The sequence below is a fragment of the Condylura cristata genome, unplaced genomic scaffold, assembly GCF_000260355.1.
Source record: "Condylura cristata isolate star-nosed mole 26May11 unplaced genomic scaffold, ConCri1.0 scaffold00009, whole genome shotgun sequence".
Classification (NCBI taxonomy): Eukaryota; Metazoa; Chordata; class Mammalia; order Eulipotyphla; family Talpidae; genus Condylura; species Condylura cristata.
This window is the reverse complement of record NW_004567110.1, coordinates 39,626,619-39,635,859: the sequence shown is the minus strand read 5'-3', so window position 1 is coordinate 39,635,859 and position 9,241 is coordinate 39,626,619. Positions and strand designations below refer to the sequence as shown.

The 9,241-nt window shown below is 40.7% G+C and overlaps 1 pseudogene; it reads left to right on the top strand.

Moving 5' to 3' along the window:
* The first annotated feature begins 8,235 nt into the window (after nucleotides 1-8,235).
* On the top strand, nucleotides 8,236-8,760 carry LOC101621941 (annotated as a pseudogene).
* Nucleotides 8,761-9,241: the final 481 nt, after the last annotated feature.

Below are 9,241 nucleotides of genomic sequence, written 5' to 3'. Positions count from 1 at the left end.
GCCAGAGGTGCAGGGGCGGTGAGAGGACCCACCAGAGACAGAGCGGGGAGCAGAACAGGCAAATCGATGAAGTACACTGCTGAGGGGAGCAGCCAGCGGGTCAGGAGAGGTCTGCCACGCCATGTGGGTCACCTCCAGGGTGTGGATCGAACTCATGCTGAAGTGGCTTTAGCTTCTCAGTGCTGTGCTGTAACCTGCTGTGCCACCAGGGAGGGCCCAGCATCTAATAATTTTAACAAATATTTCTGCTGAATACATGGAATAGAACTTTTGGGGCGCTATCCAGCCCCTGGGTCATTTTTTCCTACTTATATCTACAGTCCTGCTAAGGATAGACCATATCTCCTTGTTAATTCTATGCACCAGCAATTATCCTAGCCACAGCTGATTGGAAGTGATCCAAGCGGACCAAGTCATATACTCTCCTGAGAATTTAGAGTTGGGTCCCAAGAATTACCAAGTGTTGGGCCACAGAAGTGGGAGTTCACATGGTTCAAGGAGTAGGGTAGTCTCTTCACATCATGAATATTCTGTAGCAAATTAAGCCAATTCATAGAGGGAAAAGAGAAGAATTAAGCAAAAATTTAAAAAAGAACAGAGCAATAAATAAGCTAATAAGATTTTTTTTTTACTAAAGTAGAATTAAATCAGAAATCAATAATAAAAACTATATGAATGCTACCAAATGTTTAGATATTAATCACTGGAAATCTAGGTAACTCACAAATCAAAGAAAAAAATCATAAGACATTTTAAAAAATATTTTGAAGTAAATGAAAATTACAACACAGCAGGTCAAAAGATATGAAATGTTACAAAAAATAGTTCCAGGATTAAATACATTAAATGTTTACCTAAGAAAAAGAAAAAGGATTCAAATCAGCGCTAAAATTTTCCACACTGAGAAACTGGAACATGGAGTCTGGCAATATGGTAGCAGAGTGAACATGTTAAGTTTTCTACTCATAACCAAGTTATAAAAAAAAATCAAAAACCGAAGTCAATACCACCTGAAAGATAAACAACTATCAAATACACCAAGAGCAGCGATGTGGTAGAAAGGGGAGAAAAAAACCATATTTAAGCTGTGTATACGGTGAGACCACTCACATCATGGACTTTAAAAACTGGTTTACTGCAGGGAGGGGCACAGAAATACGCTGAAGGACAGAGGCTGCACCACTGGGGAACCAATAAGGGCTCAGAATGATGATTATAGGCTTGAGCCTAAGGCTTCCAAGTTAGAACATTTGGAACTGAAAGCAGTGTGGAGAGCTAGGTTGGATTACCTGTGTGCCCTCATAGAAGAGGCTACTGTTTATAGCCTGGTAGGTGAAATACCTGCCTGCTGCCACCCAGGACCAAAACAAAAACACCTGAATGTTCTCACCACCAGAGCTTAAGCTCTGATTTTTTTTATTTTTTAAGATTTATTTATTTATACATACAGAACTGGGGTACAGGCCAGAGGTGCAGGGGCAGTGAAAGGCTTCACCAGAGACAGAGTGGGGAGCAGAATAGGCATCAACGAAGTACACTGCTGAAGGAGCAGCGGGTGAGACAGGAGAGGTCTGCTGCATCATATGGGTCACCTCCAGGGTTGGGGATCGAACTTGCACTGAAGTGGCGGCGCTAACTTGAAGTGCTGCGTCCCAACCTATTGCGCCACCAGGGAGGGCCCAAGCTTTGAATTTTAATAATAGGAGCAAGTGTTCCAAGGTAGGGCTTAGTACCAAAAGCAAAAAGAAAAATTTCTGAGGCATTTATCTCAACGATAAATAGTGACACTTGCCCAGTGTCACATCTATTGCTCAGTGCTAGCCCACAGGTTGAGCCTGGTACAGACTGTAGGAGAAGTTCTGGCTGAGAGTTAACCTAGAGGAGGGGATCGCTGTGGATTCCCATCATTCAACTCAGATACCCACAGCATTGTAGGGAGCCTGAGTGCTTGATGAAATTAATAGTTGACTCTTGGAGAAGATAAACAAAATTGATAAGCCTTTAACTAAGCCAACAAAGAAAAGAAGAGAAAAACTATTAATTAAACACTAGAAAAAGAGAGAATACTATGAAACTATATGCCTATAAGTTTGGTAACCTTGAAGAAATGGACACATTCTAGAACAATATTGTTTACTGAGACAATACAGGTTAGAAACAGAAGGGTTGAATAAACCAAGCATGGAAATAGAACGCTCCCTAGGACCAGATGATTTTCTAAGAAAACCTTTTTTTTTTTTTTTTTAAAGATTTATTTATTTATTCATACAGAACTGGGGTACAGGCCAGAGATGCGGAGGGTGAGAGGATTCACCAGAGACAGAGTGGGGAGCAGAACAGGCAGATTGACGAAGTACACTGCTGAGGGGAGCAGCGGGCGGGTCAGGAGAGGTCTGCCACGCCATGTGGTCACCTCCGGGGCAGGCGGGAATCGAACTCATGCGGAAGCGGCTTTAGATTCTCAGTGCTGTGCTTTAACCGGCTGCGCCACCAGGGAGGGCCCAAGAAAACCTTTTAAGAAGAACAGATGCTCATCTTGCTCAAATTATTTCTTAAAAATTCAACAAAAGGGAATGATTCCTAATAATGAAACCAGATAAATACAGTACAAAAAAGAAAACTACAAACCCCAGCTCTTGTATGTATAAATAAATAAAATCTAAAAAACAGAAATAACAAATGAATACAGCAAAGTGGTTAGTTACAATATCTACATAATCATTTGCATTTTTATCGTTTACATTTACATTTTTATATATAAGTAGTGAAAGAGAAGGAAAAGAAATCAAGAAAATAATTCCATTCACAATTGCTTCAAAAAGAAATCAGATGTCTAGGAATTAACCTGACCAAACAGGTAAAGGGCTTTTACTATGAAAACTGCAGGTCTTATTAAAGGACATTGATTATGGCATAGAGAAGACATTCCATACTTATGAATAAGGAGAATTAATATTGTCAAAATGACTAGTTTCTCAAAAGCATTATGTAAATTTAATGCAATTCCCATTAAAATGTCAGTAACATTTTTAAAGGAAATTGAACAAAAAATATTAAAATTTGTATGGTGTCAAATAGCAAAAGCAATTGTGAGTAAAAAGTATAGGAATGGAGGCGTCACATAACCTGATTTTAAACTACATTCTAAAGCAATATGGTATTGGCTTAAAAATAGATACATGAATCAACGGAACAAAATCAAAAGCCCAGAAACAAATCCACAGAAATAACAGTGGGAAGGGAAAATAGGTCAAAGACTAATAAAAGATAGTAGTGTGTGTGTGTGTGTGTGTGTGTGTGTGTGTGTGTGGTGGGGGGGGATGTAAAATAAATATATAGAGAAAGAAAATAGGAATCCTAAAGAGGAACCAATTCAAGGGAATAGAACAAGTATTGAAAACTCTATTTAGAAGCTGCTTTCTGAAATTAAAAACAAAAGGATTTTAAACCAAATATTGAAAATGGCTAGTCTCATCTCTGAAAATATGACAATAAAGGATACCAAGACATATTGTAATAAAATTATAGGCCTCGACCGAAAAGAAAAATTAAGAGTAAGTAAATTCAAATAACACAGGGATATAAATAAGAAAGGTAACAGCAGAAACTACTTCCATAGAAAACACAAGAAAAATGGAGAAAAACAATACAAAACACCTTTTTACATAATTAGTAAATTGATAAAAAGAAAAAGGAGATAACAAAAATTACAAATATCATTAATGAAAATCTTACCCATACATAAGCTTTATAATTTAGATAAAATATACAGAGTTCTTGAAATACAAACTACCACAGCTAACTAAAAAAGAAATAATCTAAAAAGCTCTACATCTGGCCCTCCCTGGTGGCATAATGGGTTAAAGCACAGCACTAAGAAGCTAAAGCCACTTCAGCAGGAGTTTGATCCCCACCCTGGAGGTGAGCCACATGGCACAGCACCGCCGCTCCCCTCAGCAGTGTATTTCGTCCATCTTTCTGTTCTGCTCCCTACTCTGTCTCTGGTGAATCCTGTCTCACTGCCCCTGTACCTCTAGCCTGTACCCCAGTTCTGTATGCTAAATAAATGTTAACAAAAATAAGTTCTATATCTATTACAGAAATTGAGTTAATTTTTTATAATTTCCCCTTAAATAAACCTCTAGATCCAAATGGCTCATCCAGTGAATTCTGTCAAATACATACCACATACATGATAAAAGAATGTTATTCAAAATATTCAAAGAACTCTTAAAACTAAAAAATATGAAAATAAGCCCAACTTCAAAATGGACCAAAGATCTAAATAGATACTTCACCAAAGAAAATATATAGACGACAAATAAGCACATGAAAAATGTTCAGCGTCCTACACCAACATCCAACGAAAGAACTGAAAGTTAAAACACAACTAAGAGATTGGACACAATCCAAAACACTGACAATATCATTTATTGGTGAAGATGTGGAGCAACTGGAACTTTTTGCATTGCTGGTGGGAATGCAAAATGGTACCAACACTTTGGAAAACCGTCGGGCAGTTTCTTACAAAACTGAATATATCTCTGATCGTACAATCCAACAGTTGTGCACCTTGTAAATTTCTAAATGAGTTGAAAACTTATCTCTAAACAAAACCCCATATATGGATGTTTATAACAGCTTCATTGATTCATAATTCTGAATACTTGGAAGCAACCAACCAATAAGTCCATGGATGTATGAACTGCAATAGATTCAGACATGGGATGTTACTTGGTACTTAAAAAAAAAAAAAAAAAGAGCTAGTAAGCTATGAAGACCAGGAGAAATTTAGGACCAGATTATTAAGTGAAAGAAACTAGTTTAAAAAGGCTACTGTATGCTTTCAACTATATGACATTCTAGAAAAGGAGATAGTAGAAATGATGGAGATAAAAAACATCAGTGGAGTCAGGGATTAAGCAGGAAGGTAAGGATGAGTAGGCAGAGCTCAAAGAATTGTTGGGGCTACAAAATTGTTCTGTATGGTTCTTTAATCGCGGATACAAGTTACTGTAGCTGTGGTCAAAACCATAGGGTATAAAATACCAAGACTAAACCAAGACTTTGATAATGATTACTTAATGTAACAAACACTGTAACCAGCATATAGCTTTGAGATGTGGAGGCAAACACAATCAGCTGGAAGAGGACAGTGCCTTTGGGAAGGAAGGGAAGTGAGGTTGTAGGACTGCTGTTATCATGGCTTGTGTTATTTTTTGTTTGTTTACAGGGTTGTTTCTAACAAAAGGAAATATATGCAAAATGAGAATAAGGACAAGGACAAAGAATCGTAGAACTTTATTCCCTCAGTATGTCCGAAATGCCCACATTGACTTCAAGTGGAAATTACAAAATAATAGATAGGAATAACTCCAAATAAAACCAAATTAAAATAAATAGCTCTGACAACATCTCTTCTCTCTCTCTCTCGCTCTCTCTCTCTCTCTCTCGCTCTCTCTCACACACACACACAGATCCCATACACTTATACTTCCTCTGTCTAGCTCTTGTTATTCCATGCCCATCCCTATCACCCCAGGGATCCCTCTGGAGACACTTTCTCCCATCCCTCAAGCTCAGCTCAGAGGCAGCCTCTTCTGAGAAGCTTTTTCTCCATTTGCTGACTGAACTGATCTTCCCCTGTGTCCCACTACCCCATTGGGGTGGTGCCCACAGCCACAGTAATTTCTTTAATATAAGTCCCCTCAAATTACCTGCCCAGGAGAACCCTACAGGCAGTTCCCTTCTCCTGTCCCCATAAAAGTAGCCCTGCTAGATATCTATCAATAGTAACATGGACACAATAGACAGAACATGGAGCACTGGAACAAAGAGTTTCAATCTCTAAGCAGACTACAAAACTTTGCTCCCCTGAGACAAGTTGATTTTATTAGGCTATAGTATCCTTCCTTTTGAGCATCTGATTGGGAATTTGGTATTGGGGAAAGAAGCAGAAAGATGAAAAAGAAGATGATATTCAGATGTTGTGAGGCAGTCAGTGGAAGTCCTGAGGAAGCAATGTGCTGAGCAATTCTCAGCCATGAGGTAGAGAAAGGTTAGCATAGAGTCAATTATGGAGCAGAAGTGGGAAAAGCAGAGGACCTAAGTCGCTGAGTGATGAGTGGTTATTAAAGCCGCCTGGGATCCTGCACCTCTTTTCCACTTCTGCAAGGCATTGCAACTTCCCAGAGGTAGGCAGACAATGCTGGGCCTGCGTCCATGTAATTCCTGTTTTCTTTGGATGGATGAGATGCTTGAATGGCATCCTGTGCCTTGCTACAAAGGCACACCTAACACTTAAACTTTCTCAGCATTAACCACCTTCAGTTGCCATCTTCCGCTGGTACATCTCTTCTAGAAGTTTACTGAGGGTACTATTCTCATAATAAATTCTGTATGTCTAGTACTAGTGCCTTGCCTATCGCAGAGATGGATTCTTGTTCGAGTTAAGGAAGAGGGTACTAATTAATAACTGCCTCGTAAGCATTTCTGGATCCATGTGGTACATTTCACACAGAAACTTCTCCCAAAGTAGGAACTGACTGTGTCTAGTAGGCCCAAGTGTCAATAGAGCAAATAAGGAAAAAACACTTACTAGTGTTGATGAGCCCCCCAAAATACCTGCTAAATATGCGGAAGGATTAGGAAACTGATACCTACGTGAAGATCTAATTCTCTCCGCTCAGTTATGTACCCTGCACATAATGAAAGGTTGAAGAACTATTTTTATAGATTTTTATAGAATTCAAAAGTACATGCAATTCTTCTGAAAGCTCACTGATTACTCTTAGTGCATTGTATTTTAATTTTGATCTCTGGAAAATATCAGGAACAGGGAAAGAACTCCCACCCCCACTCCACCAGCCCCCGGCTCCCTAGGAAAAACAGTATTGAAACAAGACAAACATCTTGGATCAACCCTCTTTTGAAAGTAAGAAACTCGCCTCACCCTCCCAACAGGCCCAAAGTCTGCACAGTTTGTCCGCCAAGAGAGTGGGACTTGGCAGCACTCCTTGTAAACTTCAACCGCAGGAGGCCTCTGATTGAATTGAAATTGTTTCCTCCGGTCAGATTTTGTTGGTGGTACACCCCCTCAGGATGTGAATTCATCATATGTGCTGTGAGGAGAGACTGGGTGGTGGCAGGGACAGATGAGAGTGAATACAAGTGCTGAGTGTGTTTCACACATCTGCACACATACCGTGTTTTGCTGGTGTGCCTAGTAAGGACATTGACCCTACCTAAAAGAAATCTGGAAGATTATATACCCCCTTATGTAGCCTCTCTCTCTACATATATTAAAGATTCATTTATTTTTGCACACAGAACTGGGGTACAGGCCAGAGGTGCAGGGGTGGTGAGAGGCTTCACCAGAGACAGCGTGGGGAGCAAAAGAGGAAAATGGACAAAGTACACTGCTGAAGGGAGTAGCCCGCGGTCAGGAGAGGTCTGCCACGCCATGTGGTCACCTCCGGGGCGGGGATCAAACTCATGCTGAAGTGGCTTTAGCTTCTTAGTACTGTGCTTTAACTTGCTGCGCCACCAGGGAGGGCCCAGCCTCAATATCTTTTAAAGTGATGGGAATATAAACAACAAAAATAAGGAAATCGGAAAATGAACATGGAGAGAGGCAAAAGCAAAACTGGCCGCAAATTTTCTGTAAGCCACAAGCCCAACCTCCTTTGACAGCACACACACACGTTGTAACTTTTGGGGACCGAGAGCTATTCAGAGGGATGGGGGCTGGGGCCTGGTGCTGCAGGGGTCAGAGTCTCAGTGCTATCAAGCTATCACCCGTCACTGTGACGTCAGTTTGATCCCCGGCCAGGGAGGTGACCCACATAGCTCAGAAGACATCCCCGGTCTCCCTAGCTGCTCCCCTCAGCAGTGTATTTCAGTGGATCTACCTGTTCTGCTCCTCCCCTTGTCTCTGGTGAATCCTCTCTCAAACACACCCCACCTCTAACTTACACCCTTTGTATGCATAAATAAATAAAAAATAAATCTTAAAAAAACAAAAACAAAGGACAAGGACTAAGTTTTCTGGCTTCATGGTGACAGGAGAGTGAAAAGGAAAGCAGGTTTGGGTTGTGAGAAAATTCCTTGACATTTATTTGGTGAGACAGTATCTCAGCTTGTTCTTCAGAGGAAACGTGATCTCCTAAACTATATCACTCTATTTTCCTTATTGTGGCAAGAAACACATAACTTACTCTCTTCCTGTTCTCCGTCATGGTGCAGGATCAGGGTGAAAAGGAGAACTCCAGGTAGGAACTTCGCATCCGCAAGCTCGGCCTCAACATCAGAGTCGGGGGGAGTGGAGACAGATTCGGGAAACCAAGGTGCTGGGACAGCTCACAGGTCAGACTCCTGTGCTCTAGATACACCATCCCTATCTTTTGGCATCAGAAGAAATGCAAAGATTGCTGTTCCCTGCACAGTCTGTGGAGCCATGGCAGAAGAAATATTGGAGAAAGGGCTAAAGGTGGGAGACCACAAGTTACGAAAAAATAACTTCTCAGGTACTGGAAACTTTGGCTTTGGTATCCAGAAACACATCGATCTGGGAATCAAATAAAATCCAAACATTGGTATCTATGGCCTGGATTTCTATGTGGTGTTGGGTGGGCCGGGTTTCAGCATTGTAGACAAGAAACACAGGGCAGGCTGCATTGGGACCAGAAACAGAATCAGCAAAGAGGATGCCATGTGCTGGTTTCAGTAGAAGTATGATGGCTCATCCTTCCTGGCAAATAAATTCCCGTTTCCATAAAAAATGACCAATAAAGCCAGTTCAGTGAAATGTAAAAACAAAAACACATAACTTAAATTTATCAACTTAACCATTTTTCAAATTTTATTTATTTATTTTTATTTAATTCATTAATTTATTTAAAGATTTATCTATGAATACAGAACTAGGGTACAGGCCAGAGGTGCAGGGGTGGTGAGAGGACTCACCAGAGACAGAGTGGGGAGCAGAACAGGCAGATCTATGAAGTACACTGCTGAGGGGAGCAGCGGGTAGGTCAGGAGAGGTCTGCCACGCCAGGTGGGTCACCTCCGGGACCAGGGATCGAATTCACACTGAAGTGGCTGTAGCCAGCTTGCAGTGCTGCATCCTAACCCATTGCGCCACCAGGGAGGGTCCCAATTTAACCATTTTTAAGTGTACAGTTCAGTAGTACTAAGTATATTCACATCACTGCGAAAGAAATCTCTAAAACCTTTTTATCTT